The sequence below is a fragment of the Tursiops truncatus genome, chromosome 2 (assembly GCF_011762595.2).
Source record: "Tursiops truncatus isolate mTurTru1 chromosome 2, mTurTru1.mat.Y, whole genome shotgun sequence".
Lineage (NCBI taxonomy): Eukaryota > Metazoa > Chordata > Mammalia > Artiodactyla > Delphinidae > Tursiops > Tursiops truncatus.
This window is the reverse complement of record NC_047035.1, coordinates 74,987,450-75,008,779: the sequence shown is the minus strand read 5'-3', so window position 1 is coordinate 75,008,779 and position 21,330 is coordinate 74,987,450. Positions and strand designations below refer to the sequence as shown.

The window sequence follows — 21,330 nt, the reverse complement described above, 5'->3', positions numbered from 1 at the left end:
AATCATTACAACACCCACAGTCCTTGTGCACACACTATCGACCTCCTCTTTTGATGGTTCTTTTGATTATGGCTGTAAAAGTCATTAATTCTTCTGGGTATTAACCCTTAACATCACCACAGTACATACAACATGTACCTCTAACATGAAAATGAAGCAACTATATCAAACTTAACTTCTAGGGTGGGAAGCAAAAATCTTGTGATCAATCAAATAAGCTGTGTTAACCTCCTCTCAATTGGCCTTATTTATCTGGACCACATTATTGATCTTGAAGGGCACTGTCATCTCATTAACAGTCAGCAGGCTCTGCGTGCTTCCTGTGAGTGACAAAACCTCTCTGGGTAACAGAACAGCTGCCAACAGGGGCTGGTTTCCTCAGGCACAAACACGTCACGGAGAAGGTGTTGACTCTGAGGAGGGACCAGGCACAGGACAAGTTGGGAGGCAGAGCTGTCCCTGAGTGGAGCCATGCAGAGGGTCTGCTACCTCATCCACCTCACTCTCTTCTGGCCAGGTAAGGCAGATCCTGGAACCTCAAAAGATCAAGGCTCAGCGAGGCATCAAGGCTGCCAGGGCCTGGCCCTCGAGCACAGCACCCGTTACTCAATGATCTCAGCCCCAGTCCTCACTAAGTCCCTCTCATGTCTCTTCTCTAGGAGTCATGTCAGCTGTCACGTTGGTGCCTCAAAACCAAGCAAGGAGTGTGTCTGTGGGGGAATCTGTCACCCTCAGGTGCTCCATGAAAGGAGACTCCATCAGTAACTACTATACCTTCTGGTACAGGAAAACACCGGGTAACACAATGACTCTCATATACCGAGAAGGGGGCACATATGGCCCTGGTTTCGAAGACAACTTCCAAGGTGAAATTGATCTTTCAAACAACCAGGCTGTGCTGAATATCCTGGAGGCATCAGAGAGAGATGAAGGATCTTACTACTGTGCCTCGACCACCACCCTGCTGTGGGTTCACTTCTGAGCAGCTCAAAAAATGTGGAGATCTACGTGGAACAGCAGTTCCAACAAGATCATGACTTTCTCCTGAATAAATAGTTCAAGAAATGGAAGCCGGAGAAGGCTGACGTTCATGCCTTTCCTTCAGGTTCACTGGCTCACAGCCTGCCCACGCACTCCAGTGGTGCTCAGATAGGCAACCCCCAGTGGGGTGTGGCCCGGTGTAGGGCAGGAGAGAGGAGAGACAGAGTCAGAAATTGTAGCATTTACGGCACACTCTTAACAGTTTTCTTGGAGAGTCATAAAAGATTTGGCCACACAGCCTAAAGTACTTAGGATATGACATAAAGAGACACTTTCCAAAGTATGACTATGGTGATGTCCAGTTTCTCCCCAGCCATATACACCAGGAATCTAGCTGTTCTCAAGGAGAGGGGCTGGGAAGGTGGGAAGACTCCTCCCTTCCTTCAGCATCAATGGTACACACCGCCTGTCATCTTCCCAACGTGGATGGCAAGACCTGATCTCTAGCTTGCTGTACTGTTTTGGACTTTTGCCCTCCTTTCCATCTCTACCTCTTTACTTCTTCTTCTATATGTTCTAGAAAAAAGACATTGAACAATTTTTTCCCACTGGCATTTCTTTATCCTTCTTTGGACAGCTCAGTTTAGACTCCACTTTTATCTTGAGCGATGTACTTTTCCAGATTTAGATGACTGACAGCCTATTCTGAGGCTGAACCTGTCCTTCCTTCTGACCTCATCTAGAAAAGCTACCATTCACCTCACTGAATACCTTACTGGAATTTTGGTGGTGATGGGTATGTTCAGTAATTTGATTATTGTGATGGTTTCATGGGTGTATGGGTATATCTGAATTCATCAGGTTGTGTGCTGTAAATATGTGCCGCTTATTAATAAAGATTAATAATCTTATCAATAATCTAATCAAAGATCCTGCTGTCCATAGAAGTACAAAAAAGGCTGACAAGTGTTTGCCAGACACACACAGTTACACAGTTGGTTCCAGTCAGGGATCCTCACTGTTCCACCAAGGCACCTCCCAATCTGCCCATCTCTTGTGATTTTGTCTGACCTTTCATATATATGTATCTATATATGATAAAGAATGATATTTGGAAGCTTTATGTAGATGTTGTCAAAGTTTTGGAACCATAGTTTTAAAAGACCTGCAAAATGGAATCCTAGGAAGAGACCCAGTGGGTCCTTCTGACAGAGACCAGAAGAATGTCTTTGATGAGAAGGAGGAGAGAAAACATCTGGACAAATTCATAAAACTGTATGTTAGCTGTAATAATGATTAATATCTGTTGAGTGTTTACTATAGGCCAAGCACTATTCTGAGCACTTTACATGTGTTATATGGTTTAATCCTCACAATAATCCTATGATGCATTTTCTACTATTATCGCCATTTTACAAACGAGGACACTAAGGCACAGAAGAACTAAAACACTTGCCCAAGATACCACTGGTGATAAGGGAGGGCGACAGATTTCAGACTCTGGAGCTGAAGGACACAGTATGTGATTCAGGAGGTTGGGGGAGGGTGGTCCATAGAGGAGACTGTCCCCAGGATGTGTCAGAAATAAGGGACAACAGGGCTGTGCCCTCGCCACCAGACCTATTCAAACCAATGCTCCGTGACCATCTGTCAAGAAACTGGGACAATGCAGCACAGGTCCCAGAGGATTTCTCAATGTTTTCTAACTCTGAGATTTTGTGATCGTAACACAAGCTTCACTCCGTCTTCTAAAATTATCTGTACCTCTTCATCTTTGAAACCAGGATAAGAAGAGTTACATCTTCAGAGATAATAAGAGTTCCATCTTCACAGTGTTGTTAAAGGCAAATGATAGAGAGGAAGTAAATTGCATTGTACATGGTAGCTATGCCATAAATGTTACTTAACATAAGTAAAGTAAAGGGCCAACAATAAAGTGGAATAATTGAGAAGAAAGTGAACTAAATTACAGAGTGCCAAGATGCAACCACTCTGCAGGTGTGGACTCACTTAATCCTTATGACAGCCCCGTGAGGTCTTTATTGTCAGCTCAGGGTCACAGATGGAGAAACTGAGCCTCAGAGAGACTGGGTAGCTTATCTAAGGTTCCAGAAGCAGAGCTAGGATCTGGGTCAGAGGCAGACGGCCCTGGTACTGGGCTAGGGGCTGTGGGATATACTAAAGAAATACATGGCCTATAACAATGCCTGAATTAGAGAACAGCTGGGAACAATTGTGTGAATTCCAGTCATCTGTGTGATGCAGAGGTTGCCCTTGACTCCTTGGCCAGTCCTGGGGAGAGGGAATGGGGGTAGGGGTACCTAACCCCTTCCACCTCCACTCCTCCCTTCCTTGCTTTAAATCACCAGTTGCAATTGCAGCTTCCAGGCTGTTCTCCCGAGATTCCTCACTCCTGTGACTGAAGGAGGACTGCGGCTACACAGCCCCCTCCCACTTCCACTCCTGAGCCCACCCCTAGGTCTGCAGCTTGTCTCTCAGGCCACAACATGGGAAATGGGCCGACATCTTCCTCCCTTCTGATGCTTGTCAAAGGCAGTAGCTTGTTGAATTCTCTTAGAGTCTCTAGGGTGCTAATGCATTCACTGCCTTCTTCTTGCCTTCTCAGAGGCCTGTCTGGAATGGCAGCTACAGGGGTCTGGGGCTAGTGTGATGAGAGCTGGAGAAATTCTGCGGGTCCCTGGAGGGTCCACAGAATTGCCAACTTTACCATCCATATATATCTGCACAGTGAGACAGAGTGTCCAAGTTTGTCTCTTCCATTTTCACTGACTTTTTATCACTTAATCGAGGCAGCAGAAGGGCTCAAGATCTATCATCCACAGTTCTCTGCATTCAAAAATGAGGAAACTGACACCAGAAAGTGCTGAATTAAGGTGTGGGAGCCACCAAGCAAAGAAGAGAACTGAGTTCAAACAAAACTTTCCCCACTCTAGGTAGAGTCTTAGCCCCTTTCAGTGCCTCAGACAGAAAGTACTGGCTAATAAATTCTCCATAGCAACAAGGTGAAAAAACTCTGGAATTGAGGCTTCTTTCCTACTTCTCAATTCAACATCTTGCCTCCAAATATAAATTGAAATCATGGGGTTATACATCTCTAATATTTTTTGGTCAGAGCGCTTTATTCTTCCTCCAGCAAATACCATCTCTCCTCTATGCTTAATTTTTCTCCATAGCATTTATTACCATCTGATGTGCTGTATATTTTACTTGCTTATTTATTTGTTATTTAGCTCTCCACTGACTGGAACACAAGCTCCATGATGGCAGAGATTTTGTCTGTTTTCTTCACTGCCTTAACTCCAGCACTTAGAAATCTGGCACAAAATGGGCACTCAACAAACATGTGGAATGAATGAGTGGGTGAAATGTGGAATGAATGAGTACTACATACCCTGCACTGTGCTGAATGCTGGGGATATAATAGTGCACAAGACTGGTGACAGCTTTGCCCTCAGAAACGCTTTATCCAAGCCTCATCTATCCACTAACAAGATTTTCTGAAGGGTAGATAATAAAGCACTCTAGAACACCAAATAACTTACTCTTGGAGAGCAGACATAAGAGCTCCTACATTCCTTGGACATCCCCCCATGACAGGGATAAAATGGGGTGGAGCAGGGAAGGGGTAGGGATGGCAGGCTTTCTTGTGAAAGAAAGACTTCCATTTTTCAAAACCAAGTGATGGAATTCCATGAATTAGCACAAGTGGAGAGGAAGCCATACTGAAAAGGTCAAAACTTAGAACATGAAAAGGAAGATGGCAGACTTGGATGACTGACAAATGGAATATGGAGCAGGTCACATTGAGCCCTTTGCCTTTTCTCCCTCCTTAGGTGACCACATTCTATGGATTGATGAGTGTGTCTTCCCAACCATAAAAGGAGAGCATACGAATTGGATGAAGCATTTCTCTTGCTGGTCCCCAATATGACACTACTCCAGCAGCCCCAGGAGAGAATCTGCCACCTCATCTACACTTGCAGATCCACATGCCTCCCAAAAACTGTCCCAATAGACAGGGAAGCTGACATAAAACATGCTTACCTCAGTGATGTTCTTGGTTTTTCCTCATCTCCAGGAACCTGAGGAATTTGGAGTAACTGTGGAGAAAGCTGGAGGGTTTTCACAATTCCTCGCAAAACTTTAGGGATTCCGCCTCCAGGACTTCTGGTTGTGCTGGGACCACAAGGCCCAGGGTAGGCCTCGAAGTTGCTTTCCATCCTCACTTGTCACCTAAGAGAAGTGAGCAATATTTCTCAGAGACAGTAGAAGGAAAGTCAGCATCCACAGAGACAATACCAAAAAAAGCAAACAAACAAACAAAAAGCCCACATAGCTTGGGTCTGAGCTGTCAGCAGCTCTGTCACATCCAAGGCCTCCTCGCCCATAAAGACTTCAACTGTGTCTGCAGAGCACGTTATGGTCATGAGTGATTAACAGAAGATTAACTACCTCAATTGCCTTAAGGAGGAAGAAGAGTTTCATGCACCAAGTTTATAAATGAAAGAACCACAAAGGAGCCAATATTACTGGCACTACATGTTGAAACCAGACAGTTGACCCAGTAGCAATAACACTCCTCTGTAATAAGAATTAAAATCTCTGAGTTCACAACTAGTCCATTTCTCAGCATCCAAACCATCATTATGTTTTCCACATGAAGGATCTCCTTCTCAGCCCTACAGCCCTACCGCTATGCCCCGCAACACACAGAGCGTTAGAATGGTGAGAAACTTCAATCACCTCCTGGTTCATCCTCTTCCACTGAAGATGCAGAAACTGAGGAATGGAGAAATTGACTTTCTCTCCAGCCCACAGCCAGCGGGTGGCAAAGCCAAATCCAACCCCTAGTCATAAATACCTCCCACCACACCCTGACACCCGGTCGCCACGGGAAAGCACCCTATTAGCCCTGTATTTTCAGTCTGCATCCCTGCTATGCTATTCTCCCCTCTGGTCAGCTGGAGAATCTCCTCCTAGCCAAGTGGAGCTGCAGGAGTGAAAAGTCTCATAGTTGTTGCAGGAGTACAGAGCCTCAAAATACTCCAGAGGGTCCACTACACTTCCACCCTTGCTTTCTACCCCTTTCTAAAGAAACTCCTTGAAATCTCAAATCCTGCCCTGGGTCCTTTCGCATTCCTTTGGGAGACTAGCTCCACACCGAGTGCATAGCAGCTGTTCAGTATAAAGAAGAAAGGCTGCTCTCCCGCTCTCTCTTCACCTAAGTAAACCCCACTCATTAGGGACCCTGCTCCTCACTCCCTGCCTTTGTCCCCATGGCAGTACCTCTGACCCTTTCTACTGAGGAATAGACAGACCAATGGCCAGAGCCTGCCTTCCCTTCAGAGACAAAATCTCCTCCCCAAGGGTGTGGAGAAAAGGGAGCCCTCTTGCACTGTTGGTGGGAATGTAAACTGATACAGCCACTATGGAGAACAGTATGGAGGTTCCTTAAAAAACTAAACATAGAACTACCATATGATCCAGCAATCCCACTACTGGGCATATACCCTGAGAAAACCATAATTCAAAAAGAGACATGCACCCCAATGTTCATTGCAGCACTATTTACAATAGCCAGGACATGGAAGCAACCTAAGTGTCCATCAACAGATGAATGGATAAAGAAGATGTGGCACATATATACAATGGAATATTACTCAGCCATAAAAAGAAATGAAATTGAGTTATTTGTAGTGAGGTGGATGGACCTAGAGTCTGTCATACAGAGTGAAGTAAGTCAGAAAGAGAAAAACAAATACCATATGCTAACATATATCTATGGAATCTAAAAAAATATGGTTCTGAAGAACCTAGGGGCAGGACAGGAATAAAGACGCAGACGTAGAGAATGGACTTGAGGACACGGGGAGGGGGAAGGGTAAGCTAGGATGAAGTGAGAGAGTAGCACTGACATATATACACTACCAAATGTAAAATAGCTAGCTAGTGGAAAGCAGCTGCATAGCACAGGGAGATCAGCTCGATGCTTTGTGACCACCTAGAGGGGTGGGATAGGGAGGGTGGGAGGGAGACGCAAGAGGGAGGGTATATGGGGATATATGTATGCGTATAGCTGATTCACTTTGTTATACAGCGGAAACTAACACAACATTGTAAAGCAATTATACTCCAATAAAGATGTTAAAAAAAAAAATCTCCTCCCCCTTCTTTTTCAGAATAAATGCAATTCCACAATATGACAACGCTGTTAAGAAAAAGAAAGCTAATGAGTTGCTATAAGATTATAAGAATGGCAATGTTATTATACTCAGCACTGGCCAGCTCTTCCCACAGGGTCACTGGCCTGGCACATTCCTGAATTAGCCTGAGTAAGTCTTAGTGAAATTAAACAGTGTTGAATTGCAGCCTGTGAAGAGTTATTATACAATGGAAAAGAAACCCACTAGAGTGGAACGTGTGTTCAAAACCTACTCTTGCCATGTAAGAACCTGAGCCCATCACCTCCCTTCCCCAGGCTCATTTACAAGGGCAGGAAGCAGGAACTGATACAGCCTGAGGTCCCTTCCCTTCTCACCTTCTATGATGCTATGATTAGTCATCCCCATTTCCTATGAGCGAGAAAAAGAGAAAACATTCTGAAATTTCAGCAAAAAGAAGTTCAAAATGAAAAATCTCCTTGAAATGAAAATCATCAACATCTGTAAAGAGGTACTAGTAAAAATAATCATTGATGGCCTACAGGCATGGGGTACTTTTGTATGTGTAAGTCGCTGCTCAAAGTAGTTTACATGTTTCAATTTGTTTAATCTTCAAACAACCCATTGCTACTATTGTCCTTATTTTGTAGAAAAAACACGGAAGCGAGGTGAGGGTAAGGCATTGCCCAAGGTCATACTACAGCTGAGTGGCTGAGCTTGGACACAAGCCCAGGCAGCCTGCCTCCAAAGATATTGTGCAACCCAAGAGGCTCTATTTTCTGGAGCTTATTAAAACCTGTCTTTTAAAACATGTCTGTGGGCAAAAGAGTGGGTCCAATACCTTCCCAAAGTCCTTTCTGACTGTAGCAGGCTCTATTCTATAAAAGGAAGCTATGCAAGGAGTGAAGAACTATCTCCTGTTGGGTCCCCCATGATACTACCCTTACTTTTCTTTTTTATTGGAGTATAATTGCTTTACAACGTTGTGTTCGTTTCTGCTGTACAATGACCATGTGTAAAATAGTAGCCAGTGGGAACATGCTATAAAGCACAGGAAGCTCAGCTCGGTGCTCTGTGACGACCTAGATGGGTGGGATGGTCTAAAAAATTTAGTCTATAAACTGCATATATGTTTTTATATATGAGTTCTTTTGATAGTAAAAAGAGCATGGGTTGTGGAATCAGACAAAAGTGAGGAAGAATCACAACTCCTCAGTTACTGTAGGACCTTGAACAAGGTTGCTTAACTTCTTTAAACCTCTATTTCCTCATGGATAAAATACAGATAATAATACTTATGTCACAGAGTTATTACAAAGATTAAATGAAATAATTGCTAGAAATCAGCTGGCACTCCTGGGTGACTAGCACACCAAAGGTGCTCAGTAATGCTAATACTCTAACTCCTCAGCTCTTAATGGTCTGAAGGAGGGTGGTTTTTACCCAGAAGAGAGAAGAATGAAGGATCTAAAATGGGAGGAGGGTTTCCCTGGTGGTGCAGTGGTTAAGAATCTGCCTACCAATGCAGGGGACACAGGCTCGAGCCCTGGTCCGGGAAGATCCCACGTGCCATGGAGCAACTAAGCCCGTGCGCTACAACTACTGAGCCTGCGCTCTAGAGACTGCGTGCCACAACTACTGAAGCCCGCAGGCCTAGGGCCTGTGCTCTGCAACAAGAGAAGCCACCGCAGTGAGAAGCCCGCTCTCTGCAACTAGAGAAATCCCGCTTGCAGCAAACAAGATACAACACAGCCAAAAATAAAATAAATAAATTTATTTTAAAATAAATAAATAAATAAAATGGGAGGAAACATTGACAATGACCACTAACATTTTTTCAAACCAATAAGTCCAAATGTGCTGCCAGCATATTTTTCATAAAAATATCTCATCAGGAATGTTCTTCCCACACGACCTGTCTAATTCTTTCCATGCATTGACAATAGTGAAAGTCTCAAAGACAAATCCAGTATTGGGAGGATCTAGGTCCCCAATAACATACTGTGTCTTCATTGTCCTTTGTCTGTACCAGATGAAGGTGGCCCAGGCCGGTCTCAGCTCTAGCAGAAGTAACAAGGAGAATGAATTTTGCATGCCAAACTCTTTTCCAATAGACATGGTTTGGATGTCTAGGACAATAGCTACAAGGAACTCTCAATTTTCAGAAAGCTCAGCCTTCTAGCTTTGAGGATATTCCCCTGCAGGGCCTTACCAGTCGTAGGCTATTTAATTAATGTACCTTATTAGGAATACAGAGATGTTTTTTCATCCTTAAAAAGGAAAGTATTAAGTTTCGTTACTAACCTGTGAGGGGTTACATTTGTCCATCCTCATGCTGCCCGTGCTTTCTACCTAGGGTTAGCTCACTATGGCATTTGGCCAAGAAAACCATGTTCCCCTAAATGAATCCCAAAGAGCAATATCCTCACTGCAGTACTTTGGCTTCTTCCATTAAAAAAAAAAACAAAAAAAACTATACAGACCTTATCCAGGGGAAATAGGAAGAAAAGCCAGGGAATCAGAGCTGCTCTCTTGCCAGAAATGCATGTTCTGATGGGAAAAGATGGTGAAGGGTGTCTGCACCAAATCCCACGTGGGAAAAAAGCTGTCTGAGATCGGAGGAAACTTCCGTCTGCTAAAAGGAGCCAGCAGCCTGTTGACAAAACATTGGGGGCGGGGGGAGTCAGAACTCCTCCTTTTGTGTGACTTTAGATAAGTCACTTAAACTCTTTGAGCCTCAGATTCTCATGTGTACAATAAAGAGTTTATATTAGATGATTGCTATGCTTCCTTCAACACTAACAAACTATAGGTCTCTGCCCAGCAAGAAAGAAGGAAGCAGCTGTGGGACAAAGGGGATCAGATGTCACAGATTCCCAAGATTGTGATGCACAGATTCCTGCCTGGCTGATTCCTTTATGTGACTCAATAAGGATAAAATCAGAAAAAGAACTAAACAAAATACACTCATGATTAATCAAAGGGGATTGAAAGTCATTGCTAACCTCACACCTGCCTTGCTTTGCCTTCAGCTCACCTCCCTTGGGATATTCCTCCTCTTTAATGCCTCATCGGGATTTTTCAAAAACTGTGATCACTCACGGTTGAAGCTTTTCATCTCCCATGTATAAAAGGATATGCAAAGAGAGTTCAGTCTCCTGTTGAGTCTCTGCCAAGGTCTTAGCCTGGCAGTTCTGGGAAAAGAGCCAAAGACCCCATATTTCTTGGCTGTTAACATTCTCCCACCTGTGCTCAAGTCGGCAGGCTGGGCTTCAGGCTGTGGCTTGTCTGTAGTCTTACAGATAAGGAACTCTAGGTTTTCTAAAGAGACTCCAGAGAATGTTTCTGCAAGAAAGTAACTTGGCCCTCAAGTAACCAGACAGAGGATTATCTGGTTATATTTGGGGACAGTAAGAAAAAGACCAGGAAGTCTATATTCTATATTATAGCCTCAGAATCCAATCTCATCCTCCAATCCAATCCAATCACTTCAGGTACTGATATTAATTAGATCTTAGGTAATGTTCATAAATATCAATGTCATCTGTGTTCCCAATACAGGGTGTCCTACATCGTACACACGCAGGTGGAGAGGGTAATGTCCTCAGGTATGATAACAGCCCTTAACAGCATTCAAAAAGGAAAGACCTGCAAAACACAAGACATCTCACTGTGTTTCTGAGCCAGAGGCTCTGCTAAACAACAGAATCGGGGATCAGACCAATTGTCCACTGTGTCTCCCTGATTGAACTCACACAAAATAGCAGCTGCCATTTTTACTCCATGCAAGGCATTCAGACCCAAGTTCCCTGAAATGTTGTTACCAACATTCTGATGGAAAAGTACATGTTCCAAACTGTTAAATCTGACCATTCTCTAAGCATGGGATTTTCTCTTTTTCTGTAAATGTTCTAGCTTATTTTTATTTTCTAGTATTTCCTTTCTGAAGCTAATTCCCAAAGGGCTCTCCTATGCTTTCTCATTCCCATTACAAGGTCAACATACAAGTTGAATATTTTAATTTCTTCAGACACCTCTATGGAGAGATTTCCACTTCCGTTTCTCTGTTATCCCAGGCACCTACCAGGAGCAAGGAGCTCAAGCTTGGACAACCTTGGGATATACAGCAACAATAAACATGCTCTCCATGTCATTGTCCCATGGCCAATTACTCAGTGTCTTCGGTGGCATTTGTTTCTCAATATTTTTCGCTAATCTTGATCCTTGGGCCTCCACTTTATAAATTCATACTTTCTTCTTTGAAATCCTCCCAGCGTCCCTCACCCTGAGCTTTACCCCTTCCAACAATGACATTTCTCAGATCATTTGCATCTCAACAAGGAAATGATGCAAAACAGGTCCCTTCCTATTCCGGTTTTTTGCTTCCCACTCCTACCCCTACCCATTCAGGTCTGGAAACTTAGCACCACCTTGCGCCATTCATGAGCATTTTCTCAGAGATCTGTTTCCAGAGAAGCATTTTGCATGTTCTGAAGGGAGAAGATGGGTGAAGGATATCTTTTGGGGATCAAGCCTGAAGCCCACTGATATTGTGACTCTTGAAGGTGCTTGACTCAGAAAGACTGGAAGTTTCTACCTAAATCCAGGTCCAGCTACTTCATCACTGTAATTTGCCATTGGAAAAAGGATGGGCTATCTACATATCACTCCTCTAAAGGCACAGAACTGAATCTTAAATTCTACCTGATGTTTGGATTGTGAAGCTCCAGGACAAAGGCTGGGATGCACCAGTTCTGTGAACTCTAAAGGGAGCTGTCCAGATCATATGCCTTCAATGGAAAAAAGAAGTGCTGTCACCTTAGAAACTCCAAATCTGGTCTACTTGTGTTCTCTGATACCACACCTCATTCTATCATGTATTTATGGCAGATCTGGTCTACTCAGAAATAACCTGGACCAAGTCAACATAGTCTTTGTTAGTCTTCAGACTCAAAGTGAAGTAAGGGAATCTGACTCCAGAGTAAAATCTTCCCCTCTCTCCAGTACAGGCTCCAAAAGCTACGTATAGAGCAGGTCTCTAACCACCCCATTTTTACATTTGGATGTATTTCTCCTACTTCCTGTACATTGTTTCTTCGTACAAAGAATTCAGTGATAAAAACTGAGACTCCATCCTACATACACTGATTACCTCAACTATCAGTGCAGATTGAGTGTACAGAGGGAGGACAATTTTGTACCAAGATTTATTTATCTCTGTTTTCAGGAAAAAAACAATAGACACTTTCTCCCTACAATGGCTTTCTCACTGATAGATTATTTGCCACAAGGGGTTCAAATGGTTCTGCCATCGCTTTTTGGCTTCCACACCCCAAGCCATCTGGTCTCCATCACAGCTGAAGGAGGATCTCCTTGTTCAGCATTGTTGATGCCATCACACTGATCCCAGAAGGCAGACCTGACTACACAGATTAGCTAATAAACCAGGGAAAGCCCGTGTTCTAAGACAGAGGTGGAAAGTGGTGGGATGGATGGGACCAGGGTGCTGGGAAACTGCTCAAGTCTACCGCTGACTCAGTCTTCTCATCACCTGCCTAATGCGTCCAAGAGATGCATCTTCCTTATGAGGTACCAGAGACTCAGAATATCCACATCCTGTGGTTCCTGTACCCCCTAACACCCCATATTTGAGTTCCTTTCCTATTCAGAGAACAAAAGCTGCTGGCTTTGGGCCAGTTCACAACAGATGTAAGGCACAACCGCCAACTACCCAGGAAGCATCCACCAGGGCAGGGCATGAGAATCTGCTTCTTAGAAATTCCCATTCTTGTGGTCCCATCAATCATCTAACACCTGCCCAAAGAGAGACTGAGAGACTTTCTCCTGAGCATATTCTGGGATTTAATGCTTCCTGATGGGAATTGAGATGGCTGAGTTGCGACTAAGTTTAAGAGACTGAGAGTTAAGGGAATTATTGGAAAGCAGGTATTACTCTACATGTACTTTAGGGACACCTGCAAATCTATCCAAAACTTTGATACAGTGTCTTCCTAAATCACTGACATTGCCCACCTCACTCTCTGAATCCATGAGGTGATCACACACTGGACAGGCTTTCAAAGCCATGAGCAGCAGGACCTTTCCTTTCTCCACATGCAGGACAATGGAGTTGGGGATTCTGCTCATCAGAATGTTATTGCTAGTTTGTGAAAGGCCTTGCAAAGATGTCCTTGTACTGCAACATTCTGTAAGAGATTGTACTTTGACTTTCTCTAAGGCCGTAGATCTCTTTTGCTACCTTTGTGACCTAAGAGAATGGTCCCTTCTGTGTACTGCCTACTTAGTAAAGCAAAGAATAATAGGAAGCACACGGACAAAGTAAAAGGAAAGACACAAAGACATCAGTACGAGGGAGAATACTGTTGTGGACTCAGAATGTTTATCACTTGAATTGATATTAACCTGAACTTCCTAGAAAATAACGATAAAAACGTCAATATTAAGATATGTATTCTCTTAGTGTCTCTGAAACAAAATATGTGCATTCAAGGAGTACAGAATCCTTGAACCCTGTAGCTTTCACTAAAAGAAGTGCTTAACTGTGGCTGGAATAATCCAGTGTCCTGGCAGTAGCTAAGGGAGGCTGCCAGCTGCCAACCCTCTGCAAACTGTAAAGTAGGTCATCCACGGCTCCTTGTTCTCATCTTTCTGGGCCATTTTCTCGGACCCTCCTTCCCATCACATACCTCATATGCTTCTATTCTATTCCCATCAAAACCTGGTATCAAGAAATGACCCGAAACTAGTTCATACTAATTTAGCGAACAATGGAAATAGATGGAGGCTTTAGGTTCTCTAAGGTTGGGGTGGGAGGGAGGGAACACGGTATTTTAGTAGAGAAAATAGCCAAAAGCTAAAGACTAAAGAAACCATGGCAGAATTTTCAAAGCTTGAGGACACTGCCCACAATGAAAGATGGAAGTTTGTTCTCTCTTTGTTTGGAGGCTCAGTGTGGATCAGACAAAGAGAGTCTGGAATTTCCCAGAGCAGGCAATTCTTTCTCCATGTCCAGGAAGACAGAGAACATTAACCTGTCTACAACAGAGGACAGAACTGGGGCCAAAAAGAAAAAAAATAAAAATGATAGATAGATGGATATAGAGATTTCCAGATATAGATATAGATGTATATATAGATATAGATATGGAAAAAGATTTCATCTCAATAGCAGGAATTGCTTTTTTACAGTTGACAGCCATTCAGCAGTGAAACAAACATGCTTGTGAGAGTGTAAGTTCAGGTGGGTGAATACACTAGAAAGGTTGTCCTCATTGTTTGGGAGCTAGAACTCAATGACCTGAGTTCTTTTCCTCCAGGAAATTCATTATAGAATCTATGTTGAAAGATAACCAGGACTGCTACCAAAAAGCAGCTACAGTTGCTACGTTGGTATATCCTTTCCCAGTTTCTTTTTCAATGTATAAATTATTACACACTCTGTATATGTAATTATACCCCCATATACACATCTGTATCTTTTTGAACATTATAAAATCAATTCTCTATGTTATCAGATACTTTTTCTTAATAGTATTTTTAATAAGTTACATTAATATTGTATCCAGGAATAGCTATGGTATAATCAGTCCTCTTATGGGGAATTTAGGCGCCTCCTACATTTCTCCTATTATAAGAATTGCTGTGATGAACATATCTGTATATAACTTTTCATTATTTAAAATTATCATCTGTGTATGTGAGTAAAACTTCATATATATATGAAGTTTATATATATGTAAGTCTCACTTTCCCTCAATTAAAGGATTCAAAATAAAGTTTCTTAGCCAACTTGATAATATAAACCCGAGGAGGGATAGATAAATTGTCAAATTCTTCTTTAAATTTTTAATGTATTATTTTGTTACACATGCATATTTAAAATCACATTTCATATAAAATAGTATATTAATTTTGAAATACTTGTTTTTGTCTATTCTCATAGTTCACAGAATTTTTTTCAAATTCCTCACAAGCATCTCAAATCAATGTATTTGTCATCAAAGAGCTGCTTTTTTGAATATTCAAACATTTTTTGACAGCAATCAAACTCACTTGTATCTAAATTGCTTGAATTATAGCACATTAGGAATCCATGTATGAAGCTATCACTAAAATATCTGGAACAACAATATCTATTCACAAAACATTAGGACTGTTCATTGCCACTTATCCTGTAAGTGAATATTCATGATTTACACACACACACAAAAAATTTACTTTAAGAGGTTTGTTTAGGACTTCCCTGGTGACGCAGTGGTTAAGAATCTGCCTGCCAATGCAGGGGACATGGGTTCGATCGAGCCCTGGTCTGGGAAGATCCCACATGCTGCACAGCAACTAAGCCCGTGCGCCACAACTACTGAGCCTACACTCTAGAGCCCCGCAAGCCACAACTACTGAGCCTGAGTGCCACAACTACTGAAGCCCGTGCACCTAGAGCCCACACTCCGCAAGAAGAGAAGCCACTGCAATGAGAAGCCCATGCACCGCAACGAAGAGTAGCCTCCGCTCACCACAACTAGAGAAAGCCCACACACAGCAACGAAGACCCAACACAGCCAAAATAAATAAATAAATTTATTTTTAAAAATAATAATGTTTAAATAAATAAATTTATCTTAATAAATAAATAAATTTATTTATCTTAATAAATAATTTTTAATAAATACATAAATAAATTTTTAAATAAATAAATAAAAGATTTGTTTAAACAATATTGAACACTTGTAATTTCAAAGGCTTACTCCCAAGAATAGTTACTAAGTGGTTGTTAAACTTGTTAGTCATCTTTTTCACTAATCTCATCAGCTGACTTCCAGAAGTATCCATGAAGTAGCATTCATTAAGATTATTAGAGGTGAATGTGTCTTCACTAAACTGCTTAACTGTGCAAAATCAAAGAATTGCATAAAAGTATTATAACATTGCTTTCTGTATTTTTGCAAGGAATCAAATATAAGGGGACTCTCTCTTCTCTAAAGATTATAAACCTCACTTTATATTCAAACATATATAGTATTTTCTCACTGTAAATTCCCCAAGGTCGAAATATTTGCTCAAACTAATATGAATATTTTCACACGCTGGATATTAACTAATTAGCTTGCAATAAAAATAAAGCAATATATATTGCTACCAACATCTTACCAGTATTAGAAATATCACATTTTCTAACAAAAGCATTGCTTAAACATCTTTCCAAAAACTAGCTTATTATATCTTCATTTACATTTTTTTTGTTGCTAGAGGATTGAAACATTTTCCTAAGTGAATGTGTCTAACCAATGAGTGAGTTTTTTCATTTATCCTTTCACGATTTATCTTTTAAGATCTTACTGTTTTACTTATTGATTTGTGTGACTGTAATAATTTTGTGCCTCTGAGTTTTATTGCATTTAACCACAATAACAGCGTTGGTGAAACGAGATATCTGAGACATTCTAGATGCCAAAGAGCGGTTGGTGATGGCAAAGTGCCAAGGAAGGAAAAAGGAACAGGAGGGTTATTGTACTGCTGTGTTTCACTGTGACTACGTACCACAGAGGTTGAAGTATATTAAGCCTTTGTTCAAAAACCCCAGCCGTGATCTACTGTGTATGTCTCAGCATTGGGAGAAGTCTTCTGAGTCTCATGGGGAAATAATGTATGGGTTTAGGGCCCACTTGCCGCCGACTCCTTTCTTTAGATATTTATTCCATATTATCTACTGCAATAGTTTCAGATGTAAATGACTATCACCAAATAATCAGTAATAAGGAATCCCACCACATTTTAACAACTTTTATTAAATATACTCAGGGCAAAGTAAAAAATATCATGGACGAAGTAGATGGAACTAACAATGGGGAGCCTGTGTACTGGGTCACACACTCGTATATCATGAGGCAAGAAGTTGAACCCACTTCTGTCTAATTTAAATAATTATTTCTTTAAAGAGCTCAGTGCCCAGTACAAAACAAAACAAGTGCTCGGAAAGTGGTTGTTGTGAACTGAACTCCATCATACAGAGTCCATTTTTTAAAAGACTGTGTTTATAAATTCCGTATCTACAAGAAGATCCAAAAGGTGAAATTCTGACACTGAATCCCCAATTTCTAGCAGTTCATGTGTCTTGTTCTGATGAAAAAAACTGTCAAATGAGGGAGCAGAGATGGCAAGAAGGTCGTTATTAGGTAGCACTGGACAAATGACCCAGTTATGAGATGAAGAGTACAGACCCTTCACAAGTAAAACCTGAGTTATCACGAAGTACCAAGTAAGTAAACAGATGGCGGCAGGGAAACTTTTGTTGGGTAGAGTTAGCTGGGAAGAGCTCTTGGAGATGAACCTTGAGTTGGTCCTTGAAGATGCCACAAGATCCACCCTGACTGGAAATATTTCAGAGTCAAGGAATCTTCTCTCTGACCCAGTGCCTCTCCTCATCCCAGAGCAAAGGCACCACTTGTCCCCACCCACTTACACTATGTGTTTTTGAAAGATATTTCCTAGGAACTAAGAAAAATTTCTGTTCAATCAGAGGATCAATCAATGTGAATACCACTATCTGATCTGAGAGTTGACCAGTCCTGGGCTCTCTTTCACTCTTCCCCAGACCCTGCATATGTTCAATGCTAATTAATTAATCCCTTCATCCTGGGATTACAATCACCAGTTAGCACACCAGGTCCAATTGCTATTTTTAAGTCCACAAGAGAAAAAGTGATGAACAGTGGAGGAAAACTGTACCTATGCTTCCACCCAGATTGTCCAAAATAACTGGGCTTATGGCTTAAAGGATAGAATACATCAGCTCAATAAAATAAAATCAAAAGAGCCCATTTCAGGGAATATAAACAATTCACAAATATAACACTTTTAATGAAATTCTCATTTTTAGAGCAGAAACAGAACATGTCTTCCCTGGGTTACATATTTCTAAAAGAGCAGATTCTTTTAGATATGAATTTTTCAGCATCTAGTGATGGTTTATAACATTTCTTTCTGGTATAGCGGAATGGAGGCATTCACAGTTACAGGAAGAAGAAATGTGACTAGTTTGGGGCTTCACATAAGAGAAATCATGCAGAAAAAAAAAATACTCCAAGCCAAAAGAAGACGTTTTAAAACATTGCAAAATCTCAGATTACTTGCTGGTTGCAATGGGAATATGAAACTTTACAAAGGATAGAATTTTCTGTCACCATCTTATCCTAGTGATCAATCTTAGCCTCATCAAGTCATTAGGTCTATCCTGACATGATGCCATACACAGGACACAACCTCCTTTACACAGTGTTCCTGCCAGAAATAAACAAAGCCTAATCCAACCTTTAGTTCTAGCAGGACACAAGGGAGCTAGAAGAACAAGTTAAAGGATTCCACAAAGAAACACCTAGACAAATCCAGAAGGTGAGACATTCTACAGGACAATAGGCTAGTCCCTTCAATAATCAATGTGATGAAAAGAAAAAACAAGTACAGTGGAGGGAAAGTAGTAGGAGAACTATTACAGAATAAAGAAACTTAAAATGCTTAGCAACCTAATTAAATGCATAGTCTTTGATTAGATTCTTGTTTTTAAAACCCCTCAGCAAAAGATATTTGGGAAGAAGTAGGGAAATTTATCATGGACTGGCTACAAAATGATTTTAGGGAATTGTTTACTTTAAGTGGAAAGTCATAATATGGATATGTAGAACAATATTCTTCTTTTTAAAAAAATACATGCTAAAGCAGATAGAAATGAATTGTCATGGTGCTTGTAATTTATTTTTAAGTACTTGACTGAAATAAACAGCAAATATGACAAACATTAACAATTGTTAAATCTAGGTGGAGACTATAAAGATACTGATTCTGTTCACCTCTCTTTTGTAATGTTTCAAATTTTTGTAATAAAATGTTTTTAAAGTTTTCATTTCTAAGTGGCCAAGAAGGCTGCAGCAAGTTTAAGCAGTGAAAAAGTGGAAAACCACATTTATTGAAAATTAGCATACATTTTAAGAATACTGCTCTGCTCAAAGAAACCCTGAACCTGTAGGTATTTAAACAAATTAAAACTGTATGTTGCTATGACATATTTCTACAACAAAAATGAATCTGCTACTGAATACCTAGGTAGTATAAATAAGAAAACGCCAGTGATGATCTTGCACATTTTGGATTATTCTTATTCAAGAAATAAGCATAAGTGGTATATCTTAAAATCACTGCCTTTCTAGATAATAATAGCTCAAAATCCAGTCTTCCACTTGTGTGGGGATGGGAGAATGCCAGACTTCTACAGATGTACCAATGGCTCCAATCAGTGGATTGGCAAGCTCACTTCTCCTTCAGTTGGGTAGGCATTACAGAGAAGGTAAGAGAAGATTTTGACAAAAGCCAGTGTATTGGGGACCACCTGACTGAGGGGAACTTGACCAGGTTAATCCGTTCTTGGGGCTTTATATGGGTCCCAGTTTAAAAGCCTGGCCTTTTTTATTTCCAGTCCAGTTGCTAAGTATATTGCTTGACCCCTTAACCATGAAAGCCAAGCCAGTCTATTCCTCCTCTTTACGGTTTTGCCAAAAACTCAAGTCACAATACTAACTACCTGTCACTTAAGCAAGTAAACATTATTTTTAATGGAAAGGCTGAAGTATCACCACAGAAATATAGTATGGGTACTGAACATAATGTGGTCAGACTCTGGGCCTTCCCTGAGCCTTCCCACTGTCCCCAAAGCACCAACTTCATGGATCCAGCATCTGAGACACTGAGTACCACCAAGGAGAACAAAGCACAGGCAGAGGACATACAGATCCATGGTCTTTGACTCTAGAGTTTCCACCAAAGTATTTAGGACAATTTCATCTTTTTTAAGGAATTGGAAAGTCACTGTTCACAATGGCTTCTGACCACTTATTCCTCCATCAGTCAAAGCATATGACATAACTGATCTGCTAATCACTAGCAAACAAGAAGAGAGTGGTCAAGCAGTAGAGAAAGCCTGGGTTGACTGCTGCCATTGCAGCTTTGGCAGCACAAACCACATGGATTAAGACAGTGGTTCTCAAAGGATGGTCCATGGACCTCTAGGAGTCCAAAGACATTTTCAGGGAGTTTCCATGAGGTCAGAACTATTTTCATAATAATATCAAAACAATATTTGCTTATCCTAGTGTTGACACTTGCCTTGATGTTGCAAAAGCTTTGGTGGGTAAAACTGATGGTCCCTTAGCATGAGTGAAGTCAGTGGCCTTGATTCTGTATCAGTGGTCATTGTATTCTTTGTTGGTACGTACTTGCAGGGCAAACAAAGCCAATTTCACATAAAAATGTTACTGACTATATTAATTGGCTAGGGCTGCCATAATAAAACACTACAGATTAGGTGACTTAAACAACAGAAATTTATTTTCTCACAGTTTTGAGGCTAGAAATTCAAGATCAAGATTCCCATAGAGCTGGTTTCTCTTTGAACCCTCCCTCCTTAGCTTGGAGATGACCACTTTTTCACTGTGTTCTCATGTGGACTTTCCTCTATACATGCATAGCCCTTGTGTCTCTTCTCTTTGTGTGTCCAAATTTCCTCTTCTCATAAGGACATCAGTCAGACTGGATTAGAGTACATTGTAATACAAATCAAATGGCGCCATTTAAACTAAATCATCTATTTAACAGCCATATCTACAAATACAGTTATATCATGAGATATGAGGCATAAGGATAATTAACATATGAATTTGAGGAGGACATAATTCTGTCCATAACATTGAAAAAGCAGTGAAACTATTAATTTTATTAAATCTCAACTCTTGAGTATATGTCTTTTTAGTATTCTGTGTGACAAAAGTGGAAGTACACATAAAGCACTTCTGCTGCATTCCAAATTATCATATTATCTCAAGGGAAAACATTTGTGCAATTGTTTGAGTTGCAAGCTGAACTAGCCACTTTTTCCATTCTTTTTACTTGAAAGAATGACTGACAGACAAATTATGGGTATTCAGACTTGGGTAGCTGTCAGGCATTTTCTTGAAAATTAATGAACTGAGCCTGTCACATCAAGAAAAATAATGGATCATTGTTGCTAATAATAAAAATATAAGCTTTCAAGCAAAAATAGAGTTTAGGGAAACTTGTGTCTGTCACCATGAGCTGTATGGCTCACCAGTATTTAAATACT

The 21,330-nt window shown here is 41.0% G+C and overlaps 1 long non-coding RNA gene across 3 annotated transcripts in view; it reads right to left on the bottom strand.

Annotated features, from left to right (window-relative positions):
• The window catches only part of LOC109552290 (uncharacterized), a 212,691-nt gene that overhangs the window by 149,533 nt on the left and 41,828 nt on the right, over window positions 1–21,330 (bottom strand). For all 3 annotated transcript variants that reach the window (XR_012329416.1, XR_012329419.1, XR_012329417.1), the window contains exon 3: window positions 5,047–5,235. This is a non-coding gene — a long non-coding RNA (uncharacterized lncRNA). The remainder of the gene's footprint in view (window positions 1–5,046; window positions 5,236–21,330) is intronic.